Raw genomic sequence first — 22,984 nt, forward strand, 5'->3', positions numbered from 1 at the left:
TTTTCCAGTCTGCAGCTCTCCTTTATGTCTCCCAAAGTCATTCCTATATACCAGGGCTTTTCAACCAGTGGTACAGGTACCACCTGTGGTGCATTGGCACCTAGCAGGTGGTATGCAACCATCCTAGAAAAGTTGTAGGGGGGGAGGGGAATGACGTGAACCGGTGGCAGCACCGCACAAGCCTGAGCAAGAGATGGCTAGAGCTTCAGAGCCTCTCAGGGCTCAGCGGAAGTGCCAGGATCAGCACTTCTTTGGGGCTGTCAGGGCTCAGTGGAAGTGCCAGGATCCAGCTGGAACTCGGCACTGATCCTGGTGCTTCTGCTGAGCCCAGAAGAAGTGCCAATCAGCTGGAATGTTGCAGCATCCCCAGGGTCTTGTGATTTACATTCAGATGCTTGGCAATTGATTCATATTTATGATGGTCACAGTATCCCAGGATCATGTGAAGTGACCAAAACCTGCTGCAACCACCCAGTAGAGAGGTGGGAATAAAAACTCAACACCCCACCCCACCCCACTGCCAATTCTCAAGAGAAATGCTCACAACAATGAAAACCTCGGACAGGAGGAAGAGTGAGGCCAGGCAGGCATGCAGGTGTCTTGCTTGGCTGTGGCTTGGGGGGCACTTTTTCAGTACCATTGTAACTTCAAACAGCCACTAAGCGAACTGTTGTAAGTTGAGGACTACCTGTACTTCATCACTTTTTTCCTTTTTTTTTTTGTCATCAGGTTTTTGACACCTTGCTAGGTGACTAGTGGTACTCGGATGTTGCCATATCCTAAAAGTGGTACAATGGGTGAAAAAGTTGAAAAGCCCTGCTATATACTATGGATCCTTTACCCATTCTGCCCCGGCTCAAAAACTTTAACTGTGACAGGCACCTTAGAGTCCTAGTGAAAGATCATTTAAAAATGAGCCAGCAGTGTGCGGCAGCAGCCAAAAAACTAACACAATCCTTGGTTGTATAAACAGAGGCATGGAATCAAAATCACATGAAGTATTAATGCCACTTTATAAAACCTTAGTTAAGACCACACCTACTGCATCCAGTTTTTGATTACATTACAAAAAAAGATGTTCAGATTTTGGAAAAGGTACAGAGAAGAGCAACTAAGAAGATTAAAGTACTGGAGACTAAAACATATTGAGAACAGTTGCAGGGTTTAAGTTTGGACAGTCTAGAGAAAAGAAGGACTAGGGGTGATATGATAGCAGGATTTCAGTATTTGAGGGGCTGCCACAAAGAAGAGGGGGTCAACTAATTTTTCAAAGCACCAGAGGACAGGATAAGAAGCAATGGATGGAAACTAATCAAGGAGAGAGGCAATGTGGAATTAAGGAGAAACTTCCTAACAGTGAGAACAATTAACCAGTGGACAGCAGCTGTGGGTGCTTCATCACTGGAGGTTTTTAAGAAGAGACTGGATAGCCACTTGTCTGAAATGGTATAGATCCTCCTGCTTGAGCAGGCGCTGGACTAGAAGACCTCCAATGTCCCTTCCAGATTCTATTCTATTCTATTCTATTCTATTCTATTCTATTCTATTCTATTCTATTCTATTCTATTCTATTCTATTCTATTCTATTCACATGCTCATGTAGGAAGAAGAGAATATAACATTCAGTGGTTTTGCAAGTGTACTTGGGCTCCCATTTTATGGCCTAGTACTCAGGAGAGAGACTTAATGTATTGTTTAAGCTGTGATGTTTAGGGTTAAAATTGATTCTTTCCTGCCCTAATATTATCCTTGACCTATTTATTTAAACTAAGTTAAATTGCATAAATAAATGTCCATTTGATCATGAACCTGTGCACAGACCATAAAACACATTATTGACAATATTTGATGACTTACATGCAGGAATCATTATTCCTTGATTGCCTTTAATGTGGCATTTTTGCTTGACAGTACCTGCCAGATGTTACATAATAAAATTTAATAAATACAATGTTTAATTTCATTCTCTTAGCCAGTCACATCATGCTCATTTCAAAACTTTATATAAAATCGGTCAAATTTTAATCTCCTTCCCTCCCCCCTATAAAGGAAACTTTTTAGTGTTCCTGTTGTGTTTTCATTGATGGTAAACATTGTGAATTACATTTTTCTAACAGCTACAGAACATTTAGGACCATGATTAAGTAAAAGTACCTCTTTATGTCAGTGCTTAAGAGTTGATCAGCAATACCCAGTCTATAAATTGGTGAAGATCTCTGTTGTAAATAATACTTGATTACTTTCATTGGTATGTTCTGCTGGGATGATCTTTTATCAAAGCCATAGCTGACATGGGAAATGTTCTATAGGAGCTCAGAAGAGGACGATAGAGATTCAATCCATGAAAACATAATAGGCAGCAGACAATTTCTCCAAGATTACATTCCATAAAAGGGAAGCAGAGACATCTGGGCAAACCAGTGTAGATAAACAGCAAACTATTTTCCATCTCATTAACTCAGAGGATGAGATATCAGAGATACCCTAGGGGCTTTGTGCTTTGCTATCACATTGAAGGCATTTCCCAGACTCATTGCATTGTACAGTTCTAGGCATAGTCAAAGCTTAAGGCTGCAATTAAAGCTTTTATATTGTAAGGTAGCCTAAAATAAGAAGGCTTCAACTTAATCTGTCTCTAATTACTAGTCACTTAGTTTAAATTATTTAACATGTCCTCAACAGTGATGTATGGCACATGTAAATCTCTAAACAGGGCCCTAATAGAATTATCCAATTCTATTAAACTGCAAACAAGTGCCCATTAAATATTTATTAGCAAGACTGCGTTCACTTAAGATAGATTGGATGATCAGCAAAACACTTAGCTAACCTTTGCTTCTCTTCATTCTCACTAACTGAGGATTCAGAATGAGCTAATCAGAATTAAGCTTATTGATTAACTACCAATTATATTTACCTGAGGGTGAATCAAAAAGGAAAAGATTCTGAAAGTACTGACAAAGCACCTTATTGATTTTGTTAAAAACATTAAAAAAAAAATCTCCATAATTTAAATGGGCAAGGTTTCTACAGATCATTGAACATATTATGAGAAGCACTTAGCTGTTTCTATTCCTGAGCAAAATGGAGACTATTAAGTTACTGTATTTTTAAAACTGGCTATCAACTATAGGGAGATTTTCAATCCATAAAAAGTTAGCAGTTACTTCTTCCTCTCTCACCCCACCACCGTTACAGCTCAGTTGACATAACAAATAAGCACCCAAAGCAGATAATGCAAAATTAAGATGAGCTAAGAAAATACTTTCCTTTCTCTTAACTTTGGATCTAGACCAATATTTTCAGACTCAGAGAGAAAGCAAAAGGGTGTACAGATAGTCCTTGACTTACGACCACAATTGAGCCCAAGATTTCTGTTGTTAAGTGAGACATTTGTTAAGTGAGTTTTGCTCCATGTTATGCCTTTTTTGCCACAGTTGTTAAGTGAATCACTCCAGTCGGCAGGTTAGTAACCTGGTTGTTAAGTGAATCTGATTTTCCCCATTGTCTTTGCTTGTCAGAAGGTAGCAAAAGGTGACCACATGATTCTGGGACACAGCAAAGGTCATAAATATGAACTGGTTGCCAAGCATCTGAATTTTAATCACATGATTGTGGGGATGCTGCAAAGGTCACAAGTATAAAAAAACGATCATAAGTCACATTTTTCCGTGTTGTTGTAACTTTGAAAGGTCACTAAATGTACTGTTGTAAGTCAAGGACTACTACATGTGTGTATGTGTAAAAGATCTTTTAATCTGAGGTTAACAGCTTGTTTCTAATTATAGTAACTTTGAAGTAAATGTCTCCTTTTCAGTTCCAGGTTATTTTCTTTTCTTATTTTACCTCTTCTCTTAACCTGACATATGGATGACTTGCTGCAAGTTAAGTTATTTACCTTTTGGTCTGTAAGGTAAAGGTAAAGTTTCCCCCGCGCACCCGTGCTAGTCGTTTCCAACTCTAGGGGCCGGTGCTCATCTCCGTTTCAAAGCCAAAGAGCCAGCACTTGTCTGAGGACATCTCCGTGGTCATGTGGCCGGCATGACTAGACGCCAAAGGGGCGCACGGAATGCTGTTACCTTCCCACCGTAGTGGTCCCTATGTTTCTACTTGCAGTTTTACGTGCTTTCGAACTGCTAGGTTGGCAGAAGCTGGGATGAGTAACAGGCGCTCACTCTGTTACGCGGCACTTGGGATTTTGGTCTGTACCACCACCTAATTAAAATATTTTATAAATCTGTCATGCTTTTATCTCACCTCTACCTATTTATGAAACTTCTATTTCATATTCACAAAGCATTTAAACATGAAGTGTGGATACACACTTTCTCGGCCCCTTTTTGGGTCCCAAATCTCTCCATAGAAATAACCAGAGAGCTGTCACTACACATCCTCAATGAAAACAAACACGAATCTTCAACAGGAATGTGTGACAAAAAAGAAGATGCTTTATTCAGCTCCAATGCACATAAAGTGAAAGCAAAGTCAGCGTTGGGTGTTAACTGCTCCCAAAGCTCATATAGCCCGCCCCCAACCCCCAACCCAACATCCGCCCATAATTCCTTTTAGTCCTTCCTTTCCCATCAGCTCCTTTTGCTGCATTCTCCTATTCAACATCCCCCCCGTGCGTCCATCAACCCGTCCCCCCCACATCCAACAGTCCATCGACAACCAAGTGAGTAGAACATGCAACCCCCACCCTTAATGCTAAACGTTTGGGTCTGCTAGATGTCCAGGCCTGCTGAGTCCAGCCTTGTGAGGGACAGTGCAGGCTGAACTGCCCCCGAGGCAAAGCAAGGCGTAGAATGTCCGGTAACAGCGGTGTGCAGGATGAAGGCAGCATCGTTTGCATCTCAGCGGCACCCACCAACACTCCCTGGCCCAGCTGATGGGTTGTAGAACTGGGCCCCAGTTCTGGCTGGCATGCTGCCTCCATTGGTGTCCCCTGGAACAGCTGATCAACAGCAGGCCCACCCGAAAGCTCTGACTGCCCCGCCGCCTCCACCGGCATCTCCCAGACCAGCTGGTCAGCAGCGGACCCAGCAGGAAGGCCCGACTGCGCAACTGCACCCGCCAGCACTTCCGGAGCTAGCCGGGAGATGATGGAAGGAGAAAGATGCCCAGGACAGCCAGCAGTGTCTGCAAGAGGACCCGACTTCAGCTGAAGGTGCATAGGGAACGCAGGGGGTTCGGCGGTGGTGACAGTCTCTACAAGACAGGTGGCAGTGCTGTCGGCTCTGATGCGGGACTCTGCCTCCCCCCCCCACTGAATGTTGGCCCCATGGGGCTCGACAAGAGCTACTAGTTCTCTTCAATTGCTGCTCTTGTATATATTTCTAAACATGTAATAGGTAGCACATCCACTTCAATCACTTCAGTGGCTGGTTAATGTGTATTGCTCTTCCTGAACTACATATCCCAATTCCTGATGTAGCATACTATGACTTTTTCTTCAATCTGGAACCCTCTCCAATTATGGCAAACAGGATTGTCTGCATTTCTGTAATGGGTCCGGGATATCTGAAGGAATACCTGCTGCCGGCATCAAGCTCCCTTCGTCCTGTGCACTCTCACAGGGAGGGTCTTCTCAGGGTACCGCTGGTAAAAGATTGCCAGCGGATAATACCCTGGGGGATGGCCTTCTCTGTGGGTGCACCTGCCCTTTGGAACCAGCTGCCCGTAGAGCTTAGGACTGCCCCTGACCTTCGCTCATTCCGCCAGGACCTGAAGACTTGGCTCTTTGAGCTTTCTGGCCTGGACTGAGAGTATTAACTGGGGTTTTAAATTGGATTTTAATTGGGGTTTTATATTGATTCAAGGTTTAAATGTAATTATTTTAACTGTTCTTAATTTTTGTAATTGTTGTATTGTTATTTTAAAAAAACCTTGTGAACCGCCCTGAGTCCTATGGGAGAAGGGCGGTATATAAGTCTAATAAAGATAAAGATAAAGATAACACTATTCTGGTTGATTATTGGTATAGTATTAGCCCAAGGCACTCACAAAATGTCAGTTTGGGGAAAATTGTGTGAACACATGCAGATTTGAGATCTGACTATATGTGTTAATATAGATTAACATCTTTTTAAAGAATGCAAAAGCTCTCAGCAGTACATGATTTTGTATAATCTGTCCTATTAAAAAGAAAACAGCTCTTGTGCCCTCTTTTCATCTGCACTTCAATCACCTTGAGTATCCTGTAAAGCCACTAAATCCTGTCACACTATTAAATGGGATATGAAGTACCTCTGTATATTTACAGTTTGTACTTCATCAGCCATCGCATTCGTGTTTAATTCAACTATACATGTTATTTGCATTGAAAAAAAATGCTACTGGCATTAGTCTGCCATCGCTGGCTTTTCACACATTTTACCTTGAATCTCAGGATTCAATATTAATTGTCTCACATTAATGGTAGGGTCAGGGATCTTCCTTTCCTCTTTCAGTGCTTTTGTATTTTAAAGTGGTATCTGGAATTTCAGGCTTGCAGTTCCATTGTACTGTTGGCAATGTCATTGTGTGGAATGATAAACTTCTACAATTCTGCATAGTGGACAATAAATCAGTTGCAAGGAAAATGCACCATTTTACCAGATATTTTAATTTTATCTTGGAATATCGGTAGTCCTTGACTTGCAATTCATTTAGTGACTGTTCAAAAATACAATGGCACTGAAAAAGTGACTTATGTCTGTTTTTCACACATATGACCATGGCAGCTTCCCCAAGATCATGTGATCAAAATTCAGAGGCTTGGCAACTCACTCATATTTATGACAGATGTGGTGTCCCTGGGTCATATCATCAACTTTTGTAACCTTCTGACAAGCAATGTCAATGAGGAAAACAGATTCATTTAATAACCATGTTACTAATTTAACAAATGCAGTGGTTCACTTAACAACTGTGGCAAAAAGGTCACAAAATGGAGCAAAGCTCACTTAACAAATGTCTCAACAACAGGAATTTTGAGCTCAAGTGTAGTCATATGTCGAGGACTACCTGTACATAATAGGTGACTGCTTAAGCTTTCTCATAAAATAAATAAATAAAAATTTGTTTTCAAAAATAAAATGCTTTCTTTTGCTGCATTAATATATTTCTTGACTTAAACCCTTTGCACCTAGCTATATTTGAAAGTTCTGTTGTGTTTGTGTTACCTCCAATCAGTTGCCCTTTGGGTCTTCATTTAAAACAAAGTGAAATTGGAGCCCTGTGTGAGGAAGGAAACATATTAATTATTGAGGTAGCTTCCTAGGGCACTTTTCTGGAATTTGTAGCTGATAAGTGTCATTATTTGATGGTGGGGATTATACATATTTTGGGGGAAACTGTAGATTATTAAAAACAAACAAGGTTCTTGTTTGACACTTCTCTTACTGATACTTCTGATCTCTCAAATTTAAAACAGGAGTCTCAGAATTTATAGTCAATACAAATAATGTATTAAACAGAGCTTGTCAATTATCTCCACATGAACTATTGATCTCCAAGGTAGAAAATCAAGGCTGTGTTGGGTTTCTTTTCTTGATTAGAACATTTGGGACACAAACCCAAGGCTGAGATGATTTTTGCAGTCAGAAGTTGCTTTTGACATCAAAAAACATTACTCTGTGTGTGTGTGTGTGTGGGTGTGTGTGGGTGTCTTGGGGAATGGGGGTGGGCAAGTCTTAAGCTAGATCATGAAAGACAGAGGAGAATGGAAGCATGTGACAGTTACTCTGCATGAGTAAATTGGCTGCTGAAGGCCAGAGGCAGTAAAAATCAAGTCCAATGAGACTTTCCAGAGAACAGAGCAAGCAGAAATTGCCCTCCGGTTTTAAAAGTAGTCACTGCATTAGTTCCTCAATTTGAAGCTTCTCTGTTGCTGAAAGGAAAGCAATCACAGTCAACTACAACTGGGGAAGCTGAAATCATTTAAGAATCATGTCAACTCCAATTTGTTTTATTCAATCTCTCCTCAACACAGCCAGATGTTTCTCATTCTAAAACCCGTTAATTTCAGTGCACAAATTTAGATTCCCTGATTCTTTTCTAATTATAAGGATGCTACATATCCCTTCATAAAGTTGTTAGGGCAATTGCCTTCAGAATGGGAGGGAGAGATTCTTCCCATACACAAGCTGAAATTTTTGATAGGATTAAAAAACAAACTGATTTTTCCCTAAACATAACTCACAAACTATCCTTGGCTTTTATAGGACCATTTTATTTATTATTAAAATTATATTTATTATTATATTTATAAATAACATATTTTTTCTTTATAAACTGATATTTACCATGGTGCACCTTCAGAAACTGTATTTAAGTGTGGACAATGTCACTAATGTAAGATTTTATATAGTCTGTCTGTAATAATACACATGTCCTTGCATCACTCCTGGAAAATCCAAAAGCATTTTTAATCAGATAGAAGCTTTAACAAAATCAGACTGCAGAAAATCCAGCTATGCTAGAGGCAGTGTTCCAATATATCATAATTAAGCTACCCAGAAACATTAGGTTTAGACTAGAAAGTAGAGTCTTATAAAAAGATTTTGAATTTGTTGAATTTCACATAAAATTGTGATAACAATTTGTGATAACAAATAGAAGAATTATAGGAATATATTGATAAAAGACTGACCACATACCAATATGGGTTTCTACTAATTCTATACAATATGTTGTATAATCCAATTCAGGCAACTCCAGTGCAAGTTTGTCATACATGTACAAAATCCAAATCCTCAAGGAAAAATAGTTTTCATGAATAGCATACAATGAACAAATTTAAAGGAACTCCATCATTCTAGTCCACTTTGTTTCTATTGTTCTTCTATCGTATTTGTATTAAATAAAGCTGACACTCAGTTTTAATTCTAGCCAACAAAAAGCCATTCATGGCTGTCTAAGTCTTGTTGGTACACTGACTCTGCTCACATAATTTTCATGACTTTCATTTTTGCTGAACTTGGATACACACACCCACATGGAGAGAGAAAGAGAGAGATGGAGATGGAGATGGAGATGGAGATGCTAAGCTCAATCCTCAAACCATTCTATTGACCTACATTTTTTTCTTTCCCAAGAAGTTCCTAATGATTCAAATTCATTGACAAATGGATATAATTTCAAATCTTTTATCTTAATTTTACCTAGTTTATGTTTCTCAATGTAGAATGTATAATTTTTTCCTTTGGCTTACAGATTAATGCAGAATAATTTCACACATCAAGAAATTGAAACCAGCAGCTTATTTTTTATCATTACAGCTTTGTAAATAATAATTTAAAAATCACTGTTAGAATTAAAATAGTTCGAAGAAAATGATAGTGAAATGTAGCTTTTAGAAGAAAAATAACATTATAAAAATGTTATAATGCCTTATGGTTGAGTTTTAGCAGAATTAATAACTGAAGGGCATAATATCTGTCAATTATAGTCAAGTTTTATTTAATAACAGTGAACTAGAGGGCAACATAAAATATTTATATATATATATACCTTGGAAAAACAGATTTGACATACTGACCACTTTAGTAAAGGCTATCAAAAGCTTATAGTTTTATCCTGGCTACAAGAAAGGATCAAGTATTAAAATAATCTTATTTTATTTTCTTCTCTCAATGTAGTTATATTGCAAATAAGGTGCTAAAGTTTCTGGATTTATTCTAAACAATATTCTCTCATTGTCAGTGCAGCATGCTATTCAGATCAGAAGGTTGTTAACTAATGATGTTTTCTCACAAACTGAATGGACGCAACTAATGGATCTTGCTTTTTCTACCATCTGTTCTGGAGGAAGAATAGGAATTAGCCCAAAGTGAGAGAGGGTTAACTTGAATATTTATGAAATCCATACAAATTTCTTCAGTTACTTTTTTGCTTTCTACCATCACAAAAAGAAACTTAGATGAGCTAGCATTAATTTTTCATTATCATAGCATTCTATCAATCTGAGTTAAACAGTGGCCTGAATCTAAACATGCTCAGAATATTATTTCCTTCATTTTCAGCCTTGTACTAATTTGATTGTTGATACAGAAGCTGCTTGTTACTCACTCTTGTAAATGTTACTAACAAATCTGTATGCCTAATTTTTAATCATATATATTATTGTTGTTGGGGCAAACTGAGAAGGCTTTGCTCTTGATACCTTGAGGTTAAAAAGGCAGTGACTTTGAACAGGGTCGTGACATCCATATTGTGGCAATTCATCTCTAGATGTTTCTCCAGGCAAATTCTTGTTCTTAATGTACATAGTGAAGCAGGACTACTGCATAAGTACTCTTTCTCTGGTAGCATTTATAAGATTGTCCTGCTTAAATGCATGTTAAGTGGCTCTGGTCTTACTTCCAACAAAGGATTCACTATTTAGGGAGCAAGTGTCATCCTAAACAATATGTATGTACTCTTCTGTAATGCTGCACCAATTTCATTGTTATCATTGCCCTTCAGAAATTATTTGTCCATTGGGGAGGATACAGTTTAAATTAAAAAAAAGTTTAAACTCCCAAACCCTCAGTAATAATCTTTTCACTACAGTCTTTTTAACCAACCTTTGTTGCTTTTATTTTCAGATGTGCTTATTCAATAAATTACCAGGCATTTAAACTTACCCTTGCCACATGAAAAGAAAGATATTCATAGATAACTGCTACTTCCTCCTGAATATTCACCAAGCCAGCATTTCCTCTTGGGGAAACTCTGCATGAAAAGGCTGCTGCTTTTGTATATCAAGCCAGAAAGCACCTGCTGTGCTGCTCAAAGCATGAGTCCTGACACCAGAGTTGTTTCCATGCATAGTCAATAGGTGATCGGGGCAGCGGTTCACTTTCAGGAGAAAAGACGTGGTGGCAGAGGGTCTCTGAGTGGCAGGCAGTTTTCTTCTTCATCCTCTCATCAGAGTCAAAACACTAGCACATCCTGAGTGAAAAACCAAAATGTGGAATTTTATTTATTATTGTAGACATTTTTTATCCGCCTTTATTACTGTTTTAAATAACTCAAGGTGGCATACACACTTAATATCCCTTCCTTCTCCTGTTTTTGGATTCTTCCTCAAACATTAAGCAGCCCATATAACATCTTGATAAGGAATTATAAAACCTTTTTTCTGTTGATTGAGTCTTATCATGCCTAACCACCAGCATATTGAGAAAATAGGAGGAGGAAGGAGTATTGTGTGTGTTCACCACCTTGAGCTACTTATAAAAAATAATAAATGAGAGATAAAAATAAATATTTGTATTTTAGTTTGTATTACTTTGATAAAAGTGTCTTCTACTTAATTTATTTTTATTTATTAGATTTTTATCCCACCTTTATTACCTTACAGGTAACTCAATTTAAGCTGTCAGGACTTCAATGTATCTAGCATTTGTAGATTTCTGACATTGTATGTCTTATGCTAAATAAATAAGCAACTCAAGGTGGTAAATGTATCTTATGCTCCTTCCTCCTCCTATTTTCCCCACAACAACAACCTTGTGAGGGTCAGTTGGGCTGAAAACAGTGACTAGCCCAAAGTCACCCAGCTGTCTTTCATGCCTAACATGGGACTAGGACTCACAGACCCTTGGTGTCTACTCTGTTGCCTTAACTATTAGACCAAACTACACAAAATAATGTGGAGTTAGTTCTCTTCTGGATAAAAATAATGTTTCAGCCAGTAAATAAATGTACAATATATTGATTTGATTTATTTCATTTTTAAGGAAGAAAAAATCGGTGTGACCATTTGAGGAAGATGGTGTAGAAATTCAAAAACATACTTTTCTCAACTCACTGCAGAAAAGCTCACCAACCATGTTGATGGAACTTCAGTTTGATTACCTGTATTGGTTGGATTCAATCTACAAAACCTAAGTCTGGCTAAGAAGTGTGAATGGAATTTCATTGTAGCAACACCTCTGTTTTGTGACAAGCTTGAAAAGAAAAGAAAAAAGTTGCAGCACTTACTACAATCTGTTTTGGGAGAAGGCCTTGACCATTTCCATTTAGGGATCCACGCCTAAGAACATTATAACACTTCAGGACAATTAAGGCATGTTAAAGGTTGAATCTTTACAAAAATTTCTTTATAGCCTATAATATTTTGTATATGTATTATGAAAGTAGTGCACAAGAAAAAAAAGTGTCACTGCTATGTACAAATTAGAAATTTGGCTACTGACAGCTTAATGAAACCAAACACTAGGTCATAGGCACAGGGGGGGAAAGAGATACTCTCTAAAACTGAAATATAGAATCAGGAAATATTTGTCATAAATAAATAGTAGGGAGGCAGTAAAGACATAAGCGTTATCTCTATGGAGAGATTTCAGGATACTCTAAATTTTGTGTGTGTGATAATTGTGATTTTGTGAATGGCATCCACTTGACACATACAATGGATCTGGTTGTAGTGATTATCCAGAATGTGATTAAAAAATTTATATGGTTTACATTATTTTGTATACTTTTCCTCCTCATGTACTCTAATTGATTTAATAACACCGGAGGAGTGCCTTGAAATGGTTTTAAGATTCATGCTATTAGGCAATTGATTGCATATGTATGGTGGAAGTATAAAAGAAGATTAGCTGATTAATTGCCACTTTGGCTATCACATCATAAAGCACTATATAAAGCATAAATGATATTGGAATGTAAATGGATGACATATTGAGACTTATTGATATTTGAAAAAGATGGATTTAAGATAAAGACAAGGGAACAATTAGTAAGTGAAGGATTTGTGTGTGATTGGTTTAATTATTGAAAGATTTAAATTTGCTAAAGAAAAGATTTTCACAGGAACTAAATCTGAACTGGACATTAATTTATGTTCTGGAGATGTCCACTTGATTTCTAAAGTATATAAAATGTTACTCAAGATGAATCTAGAAGATGAATACACTTTGGGTATAATATAATGCTAGATAAATGGGAGAATGTATGGACAAATGGACTAAAATTTACATTAAATTATAGTTTGAAAGAATTTTTTTTATAAAATGGTGTATTGTTGGTACTTGATTCCACATCAGGGGTGTCAAACTGTCGGCCCGCAGGCCGGATGCATCACAGCAAAACTATGCCCACCCTATTGCCAGCAATGGCAAAAAAAGTTGTGATATGTTGCGACACGTCATGTGACGTTGTAAGTTTGACACCCCTGTTCCAGATAGACTAGCAAAAATATATAAAGGGATTTCTAATAAGTCCTGGAAATGTAGTCAAAACCCTGGTTCATTTTCTCATATGTGGTGGTTTTCCAAATATATGAAAACATACTGGATAAACATAGTAATGACAATACAAAAAATTTAAGATACAAATATTAATGAAACCTGGACCTTTTCTTTTAGGTATGATGGACAAGCCAAATGAAAAATAATTGGGTGCTACTCCTACACATGGTGACTGTACTTGTGAGTCTTGTACTTGCCAAACACTGTAAAGAAAAAGGGATGCCAACTGTTGAAGAATGGATTTTGAAATTGACTGCATTGGCAGAGATGGTGAAATTAACTGCTTTGATTAGAGTTAGTGGACTAGATGGCTTTATAAGAGACTGGAAACCATTTGTGGACTTTCCATGCTAAATATAATAACAGATAGTTAACGGAAGGATTCAAATATTAGTGTAACATTTAGCTTAACCTGTTGACTGCTTTTTCATATATGTCTATGTATGTGTGTAAGTGTAATGTGTAATGTGTATATATGTATACATTTACATACACACATACACACACATATATATATATTTGCAAAAACGGAGAATTTACAGCTTTTTCTTTTCTTAAAGCACCCAGCCAGGGTGGACCCTACTTGTTAAATGTTAAATTTAATTGAACACTTTTTCCTCCTTTTTCTTTTGTTGTTGTTGTTGGGGTTGAATGTATGCTTTTGTTTTGTTTCATTTTGTTTGTTTTACTGTTTTATATTTTATTTTCTATGATAAAACAATATTAAGAAAGTTTACATGGCTGCTCATGTAGGAAACATAAAAATCTTATAGTTCCCAAAAAAGCAATATCTGAACTGATATCATCATTGTTGGGTATCATGAACTTGATTCCCCAACATGATTCTATCAAAAATAAAATAACATAGTGTTTGTAGAAACCAATTGCAGGCAAAAGCAACTAGGTCTTCCATAAGTAATAAAAGTGGTATTTTGACTCTGTGTATGGATGATTAAGCTAAATGTCTGTTGTGCCAGAGGTTTATCTATAAACACTGCAGCAAGGCTTTTCATCACAATAAATGGTTAGTTGCAATCAAACTCAAACTCAAATGAAAAACTTGGCCCATAGTTGTAATTACTACTCTCTTGGCAAAACAAAGAGTAATTACAACATGCAGAAGAAGTGTGCTTGCAACCATGAAGCACTTGATTATAGAGTGGAGAGGCAATCAGCATGCAGCAAATTTTGCCTGCGCAGGTCTAAGAAGATATCATTGGAGATTTTAGTTTGGTGAGGATTTTGATAGGGAAAATTAAGCCAAAGACAATTTCTTCTTTCAATGCATGCAGTGTGTGTGTGTGTATACACACACACATATTCATATTCATTCTTCACTTGTTCCCTTTGAGACATGAACAAAGAGTAGAAATACATTGTAATAGTGTGGTAAAGTGGGTTTCTTTGGTTTTTCAATCTACTTAAGAATATAGTGACCAATTTGTTTTCACACACCGTGGTAAGCTAGACTTGTCATGTCCGACTTTGAAAGAGTAACAATATTTAAAGCAGCTGTTTGCAACGACACAATGTCTTCTATAAAAAAAATGGGGGTGGGGATAAAATACTGTACAATTATTTTTTGTAGCCTAACATATTATTGTTGGCTAATACATGAAAAAGAATTATGCTTTATACAGTATATCCCAAAACATAAAATACACTTTTAAAGTTACATGCCTAATTTTATTCTTCATCTTTGTCATTTCTTTTTTCCCCTTCATAATATATTTTGTCCCAATAACTGTGGGTTAAGAAAGGCAGAATATCTTACATCTCAGGGGACTCACGAAGGGAAAATTGGGGTGAAGGCTAATACAAGGTGTCACTTATGCAAATTAAGCAATTCATCAATCATGTCTCTGATGAAACTTTTGTTCAAATTGCCTCCTGTGCAAGGAAAGAAAATTGATTAATAACTTAATGTAATGAAGGTGAACCAAAATGTTAAAGAAATTATTCTTAACTGTTGAAAAAAATCTATTCAAATGTTAAGTGAAGATTTGTCGCAGCACCAGAGTAACAGTAAACTGGGTGCAGTTCAGTAAACAAATGATGAATTGCAGTGGTTGCAAAAGAAAACAGTGACTAAAGATGATGGAATATAAAGGAATTTAGAGAGATGACCTTAATATGAAAGAATTGTTAAGGAGGGATTTGGACATGTGATTATCTAATTCAGAGGTTGAAGCAAGCATGAGAAAGAAACTCAGAATAATTCTGCCTTTATTAACATAAGTGACAAAAACTTGGATAGGCTTTCAAGATTTTGCTATCCCATCCTGCTATACAGCAATATAGAAGCTTTCCTGGAATCTCTGTGGTGTCTGTTTCTTGACTTGGTCTATTTCCAAGGGCTGATAATGGAATGCAGAGGAAGGCCTTTGTGCAGAACTAATGTTATGAGGAGAAATATATGGTGCTAATGTGACATGGATTAATTTCATTGAATAAAAGAAAGTTTAAAGAAATAATTGCTCAGTTTCCTGGAATTCATTTGTTGGGCATCATTGAAAACTATCCCTTCAGAGGCCTACAAATATAGACTTTTTTTGGTACAGAAGTTCATACTCAAGATTTAGGAAATTAGGCCCAGAGGAACCAGAAATCACAACCAAAGCAAACACCTGGCAATGTTTCTTCATAACCATGAGTAGGCCTCTTCAGGTAATTAATAGAATTTGTTGCATGCTACTGTGTACTAGATGGCCAGAGAAGGCCCTTAAAAGGCCAGGTGCTTAAAAGTATCTTAATCTTCCTATCCACATCCTTCAGCCCTGCCTTGGAACCACTTTTATGGGCTACATAGTAGTTTTGTTATTCAGTGAGCTGGAATTCTGTTTGAGCTTTTTATTGAGTTTTGTTCTTGTTCAGCTGGTGGGAAAATGAATAAACTGCATGGCTGAAGTTTGACTTCAAACTCATCTCTGAGATATCAGAGGAGTAGAAATAGAGGGAAAACTATGCCATGTGTATCCAGTTGACAACAATCCTAGGAATATATGAAAATGAAAGTTATAGGCAGATGACATTACTAGAAGCCAATAGAGTTTCTAAAGACCTTTAATAAACATACTGCTATTAAGCATTTTTTTTATTTTGTAAAAAGGAAAAGGCAAATATATAAAACAGAGTATTTTATTTATTTATTTTATTTTATTTTATTTTATTTAGTTTTATATACCGCCCTTTCCCGAAGGACTCAGGGCGGTTTACAGGGCATTTAAAAAACAGTCAATACAAACGTTAAAACAAATTAAAAGAGATTAAATAGAACCCTGAGAAAATTAAAACCCAGTTAAAATTAAAATTAAAAATATTCTCAACACAGTGGTGGGATTCAGCCAGTTTGAACCACTTTGGAAGAACCGGTAGCTAATTTTTAGTTGCCCAAGCCCAGAATGAACTTCTGAAAGCAGCTTCCACACAGAGAACTGGTTGTTCACATAATTGAATCCCACCACTGATTCAACATATATGTAATTGGTACTCCATCCTGGTTGCTAAAGTACTTCCTGTACTATTAGCCTTAGCAAGTTCATGTGATTCTCTAACTTGCTGTTCTATCAGGAGGTTAGGGAGATATTTTCAAAACTCTTTCTTATATAGAGCCTATGTTAAGAGCATGCTGCATGGCCAAGATATAGCATAAAGCAAAGTGTAATGGGATTTTTGGAAAAAAAATCCTACTTTTTTCTAACAGAATTATTTTTATTAGTACAATGCAATTATGTACCACTTTTCCTCTGAAAGCCTACTATGTGACATAACTTACAACTCTGTAACATAGAATGGGCTGATAGTGACTGGTGAGATCCTTGGCCTAGCAGGAATTTATTGAGAATGTTACTGGGCTCAAGTCCAACATCTTAACCAGTATGAAAATGGTTAGGAATGGCACAATTACCATTTTTTTCAGTGACCTTTTCCATGGGGATTGGGCTAGTTGATCTCCAAGGTCCCTTCCAACTTATTATTATTATTATTATTATTATTATTATTATTATTATTATTATTATTATTATATAAAACTTTTATTCATAAAACATGAAACTCAGTAAACTGAACACTCAAATTGACTGGCACTAATGGTTGACACGGGTTGCTGCCAGCATCCTAGGTATCAAGCAGTTATTTATTATTATTATTATTATTATTATTATTATTATTATTATTATTATTATTATTATTATTGCTGTATCAATTACAAGGAGGCAAGCTGCCTATTTAAACAAATGGTCATTTAATAACTGTATATTAAACCATTTTTTTCTATTTCGCTATGGAAGAATGAATATCTTCCTTTATCTGAACAATGAAATATGGGCAGCAAGACACATTGCCTCATTTTGTTGTCTTAGGATGCACTCTGGGATATTATAGTTGTTGTTCTTATGTTGCGGGGAGTTTCCATTTCAAGAGATTCAGACATGAAGAAATGTTATAGACCTGTCACTTTAGGTGTTCCATGGAGAAAACTAAAGTCCAGGGAAATCAAATACAGAGAACCAATCAGGTGGGCTTTTACCTGAGGATGGCATTCTCCATTTTGCTTTTATCTTGGTTGTATTTGATTTAATCCACTCAGAAGTTGTCTGAAAGGCAGCAGAAACAGCTCCGGAGTTAGTAATTTAGAAAGCAAACAGCCACCTTACCTTCAGCACCTGGTCAGACTATGGAGGAGAAGGGGGCGACCACTTCTTTTCTCTGAGAGATTCAGCAGCTTTTCACTTGAGTCAAGTGGCTAATGGCTGTCTCTCTGCAAGTCACAGGGTGGATGTTTAGGAGGCTCTATTTTGGAACTAGAGTGGATCAGAGCTATCACATCCCGTGCTTATTTGCACTTGGCACGATTACAATGATATAAATTTGGATATGTGTTTATAATCTGTTGCAGGTAGAGCAGGCAGTTTAAATAAAACTGACTATAAAACAATGTGACTGATATCCCCCTTCACACATAATTCAGATAGCCATTATGTTTTTGTTCGTTTCTTTTGTGATGGACAGCATGCACAGGAACCTATTGTCACATGCAATTAGTGTTATCTCCAGTTCTAATTAATAACATCAGACACACTGTCTCTTTTACTCCCATCTTAAAAGCCTGATCATTTACTTTAGATAATATTTCTGACTCTAAACAACTAATTCTCAATCCTTGTGATAAACAAAAACTGGCATTGTGCCATGGGATTGTCTGGTGCAGCCAAATAAACATGAACCATAGGATGGGGCTGCTATAAGAGCACAATTCTCTGTATTTTGTTTAAAACTACAGGTGCCTCTATACAACTTAGCTCAAGGGAATCCACTTCTGCTTATATGGATGCATAAGGCACATGAGCTGGAATATGAAATATTGTTTATCCACAGCATCTTCCTTCTTTTTAATATCAGTTTTAATATCCATTTGTATGTCGATAGACAGGAACGGTTGTAAAAGTAGTTTTAGCAACAGCTTGTCTGAAACATGAGGATAAGGCAACAAAGATCTACTCATCAGCTTTGGACATATTACTCAGTACATCCAGTCCCAACACAAAGGTATATGGTATCATTAGGTCACATTGACTGGTGACACCATCTCTCACCAATGCAAAAATCAGCAGTTTTGGAATGATTCAGAAGGAGGATGGCATTGACATCCACTAAGGTTTGGCACCCTAGATCAATATCTATTCAGCCTTAGCCCAAAACCAACTTTGAATACATATATACTTTGAGCACTGCTATTCCATCATGCAGTGCAAATGTCAATCATTTCCAAATGTTGCTTAAATCTAGACGCTGTATTTAACATCACCATCCACAGATTAAAGATGCATTCAGCATAGCGTAGTCCTGCTGCTTATGAATTCTCAGAGTCATACACAGCAAGTCAGCCAATCATTGATCTGGTCCACTCAATCTAATCAATAGCTGGATTAAATGAATGTAAGCCAAACCGTGCTCATATTCCCCTGCTCAAACTTTAAGACACTAAGTGCATAACCCTCCCTGGATTTTAGCCTTTGTGAAGTAGTGTAACATGCCAACCCATCTACTTCCTTCATATCAAAAAAAGAAACAAAAACATGTTATTTAATGACTTATTTAAAGTTTGTATTTGCTACCTTTACCCTAAGTTGCCTTATAAAATTAAAATGAATAGAAAAAGAGAAACAGAAGGAGACCTCTGGTTTTGGGCAGTATCGAGCAGCTAAGGGATCACACACCCTATGGCTGATTTCTTTCTCTTTCTTTTCTGCCTTCCAGGAGACCCTAAATGGGCCTGAAGTTGCCCCGTAGAGGCAGCATAGAAGGGGGGAAGTCCCGCCGATTGTGGAGAGATGGCAGTCGATCCGACTGGTTTGGGAAAAGCCCTCCAGAAACTGGCAGGAGAACAGGCTAGCTTAACTTCTGAATCTAGCAACCGAAGTCCAAAAAAACTACTTCAAGCTGACTGTAAACAATGTGTTTGGAACTGGGTAAGAACTGCAATTTTCTCTATTTTACTTGGAAATTGATTTCTTGGGGGGGGGAGAAAAAACCCCAAGAAGTAAAAAGCCTCCAAAAGTGAGAAGTAGGGGAAACTTTACCCCTCCCTCCTGCAGATGGAAGCAGCAAATTAAACCTTGCAGGGGGAACAGAAATATATTGAAATGAAAAGAACATAAGACTTAATTTGGATAAGTTTGAAATTGGTGGAATCTGTTAAGATTTTCCTTTTATATCATGAAAATAGAAGTAAAGAATTGTCTATTCCTGAAAAAAACTGAAACAACTGGTGCTGACATCTAGTGGTGGATGAAAATACACAACAACAGCTGCTCTATTACAGGGACTGGCAAGGCCCAGGAAACGATAACTTTGAATCTGGTGACCTCTGTCTTAATAACAGAGAACAGCTGTGACAAAAAAGAAACAAAAAAGAAAACATCTTGGGCTTTATACAAATTGAGAATTATAAACTTTTTTTAAAAAAAGATTTGACCTTTCTGGATTACCAATGCTAATGCAACTGTGACTCTGGAGCTGTCTGCAGAAAAGAGAAAAGCCTGATCTTTGGCTGTCTCGGAGGACCAGAGATCTGCAGAAAGAATATACCAAGAAAAAACAGGTACTTTCTGGAGAGAGATCTATGCTGTGTTGCAACTAATCCAAACAACAATAATCTCAAACCATGAGGAAATTAAGCATAACCATGAAAACATAAATGAACACATCTCCAATTTAACTTTACAACATAAAAATTCTCAGAAAATAAAAATAGAGAGTGAGTAGAAGGGGCAGATGGCTGAATATGGGACAGAGGAGAGAGATTTCAAGATGGAATGTAACAATACAAGGAAGTATGACTTAACCCAGATGGAAAAAAAAATACAGGAAACTCTAGACATGGAAAAGACAAGTTACATTTTAAGATTACAAAATAAGTTTGAGAACAAGAAAGGAGATTTGGCAAAATGGATTTTGCCAGAAGAATTATGAGAACTTGAGAGACAAAAAATAATAAATAAAATCAAGAAAAAAGGAAGGGATTTTTGGTGGATGTGAGGGGGTTAAACCTTCCTATGGAAACATCTTGCCTGTTTTGCCTTTTGTACCTGCAACAATATTTATATTATTATGGAAAGATTCTTTGATTCATTGAAGCGTATTGAACAGGGATGATGGGCAAAGAAAGAGAGGCTAAAGTGAGAATTAAGAAAATAGATGTTGGGAATACCAAAGGGAATATTTAAAAATTAAACATTTGTTTGAATATGGTTAAAGAAATAAAAAGATTTTGAATATAAATGAAAATTAGTTTAAGAGGGATGAACCCCTCAAGTAATATAGTACGCCTTCTTTCTTTTTTCTTTTATGTTTGGTTTTTTAACATAAGAAATATAAAAATGTGTCACGTCGAGCGACCGATCAGGGTTCCGGCCTCAACTCTTAGAGCCCCGTAACAGGGGTGAGAATTTAGAGGGACCCTCGCAAGGGTGAACACCTTGAATATGGAAGGATTTTGCCCTTTGCCACCGACCCAGTGTGCCGGACGTTCCGACGGTCACACTTGGGAACTGCGATAGCGCAGGAACAGGATCCTAGGACAAACTGAGGCACCAACACAAGTTTGTTCAAGGTGAGAGAGCACAGAGTGCCCGGGGTGGATGGTGTTGCCCCCCCGAACAGCTTTGCACAGCACTCTTTTATTGAGCAGTTTCATCAGGGAGGGGGAAGTACACACATGAGGAAGCAACATATGGAAGGTCATAGGAAAACATAGCTCATTGCATACAACTGCTAATGAAGAGGGCAGAGGTCATCACAGGAAACAATAAAGCATAACTTATCGTATACAAATGCTAACAGAGAAGACAAGGGTTATCACAGGAAGGCATAACTTGAGGCAAGGACAATTACAGGAGACAGGAAGCCCTATCTTGAGGCAAGGGCAATTACAGGAGACAAGTCTTGTTATATACAATTGTAAATGGAGGAGGCAGAAGTATTTGTTGTATACAATTGTAAATGGAGGAGGCAGAGGTTTATCACTAGAGACAGGAATGCAGAACTTTATAACTTTCAATATAGAAGGCAAAAAGGTCTTTGGGAGTCTAGGATAACTACAACTCCTCCTTTTCTGTTTTTTAAGGCCAATTACTGAGAAGGCCCCTCTATGTAGTCCAGAACGTTCTCTTCTAGGACACTTACGCGGGAAAAAGAGAAATCTTTCGATACCTCCTGTGCCGGCGCCAGTGTTCCTTTCAAAGAGTGTTGGTGTGAGGGTTCATCAGAGGTAAATTCTAAAAGAGGATGTTTGTATTCACTGTCAACAGTGTGTTTCCTCAACAGAATGTCATCGCTAATGCTGCTCAGCCTTCGTTGTAGAAAATCTAAAAGTTTACCCATAATACATGGGCCAATTGCACATGCAAGTAATAATAAAATTAAAGGACCAGCTATGGCTGAGAAAAGGGTGGTCAGCCAGGGAGAGAAGTTAAACATTCCTTGATACCAAGTATAATGCTGGGAGCGTTCCCCTTCTCTGTCTTTCAATTGTTTGTTTAATTCTGCCATGGAGTCAAGCACAATCAAAGAAATACTGTTAGTAATACTTCTGATAAAAATAGGCAAGACACAAGGTAAAATAATACATACTAATACAATCATACCAATTAAAGCTACAATAGCTTGTAAACCAGGTAATTTGGGAAACCAGGAGCCAAGTAATTCCTGAAAGTTGAAACCATTTCAAGTTTGGACAGGAACATGAGCTACAGAGTTCACATAGATGATGATGGTAGACTCGTTGTTAACAACAGGTTGTTCCTTCTGGGTCCATGCGATGGGCAAAAACAGTATGAAAAGAGTCATTTTTGACTGGAACCAATGTCAAAGGTGTGAGCCATTGTAAAGAACGGGATGGGATAGCTGGTGAAGTGGAGGCACAATGAAATGCTGCAGGCTGAGTAGGCGGCAAAACTTTGACGTCTGGGGTAAGCTTTCAGATGGAATTGTGTTTTAGTGCCATCAGTCAGTGGTGTTAAAGCTGAAAAAAGTCACAAACCATGCTGTCACAAACCATGCTGTCATCTTTAATGGGTTCTGCAGTTGTGTTTGTGGAGGCATGATACGGACGAACGTGGCGACTGGGGATCCACAGCACTTTGTCTGGCAGTTGAGCAGCTGCGTAGCCTCTTCCCCAAGTGAGAAGGTCTGCAGGGCTTTCCAAGTTAGGTCTGGAAGTTGGCAATACCACACTTTGGGTTTAGGCTGATCTGCAACTG

Source organism: Vipera ursinii (assembly GCF_947247035.1).
Source record: "Vipera ursinii genome assembly, chromosome: 2".
In the NCBI taxonomy this organism is placed as follows: Eukaryota; Metazoa; Chordata; class Lepidosauria; order Squamata; family Viperidae; genus Vipera; species Vipera ursinii.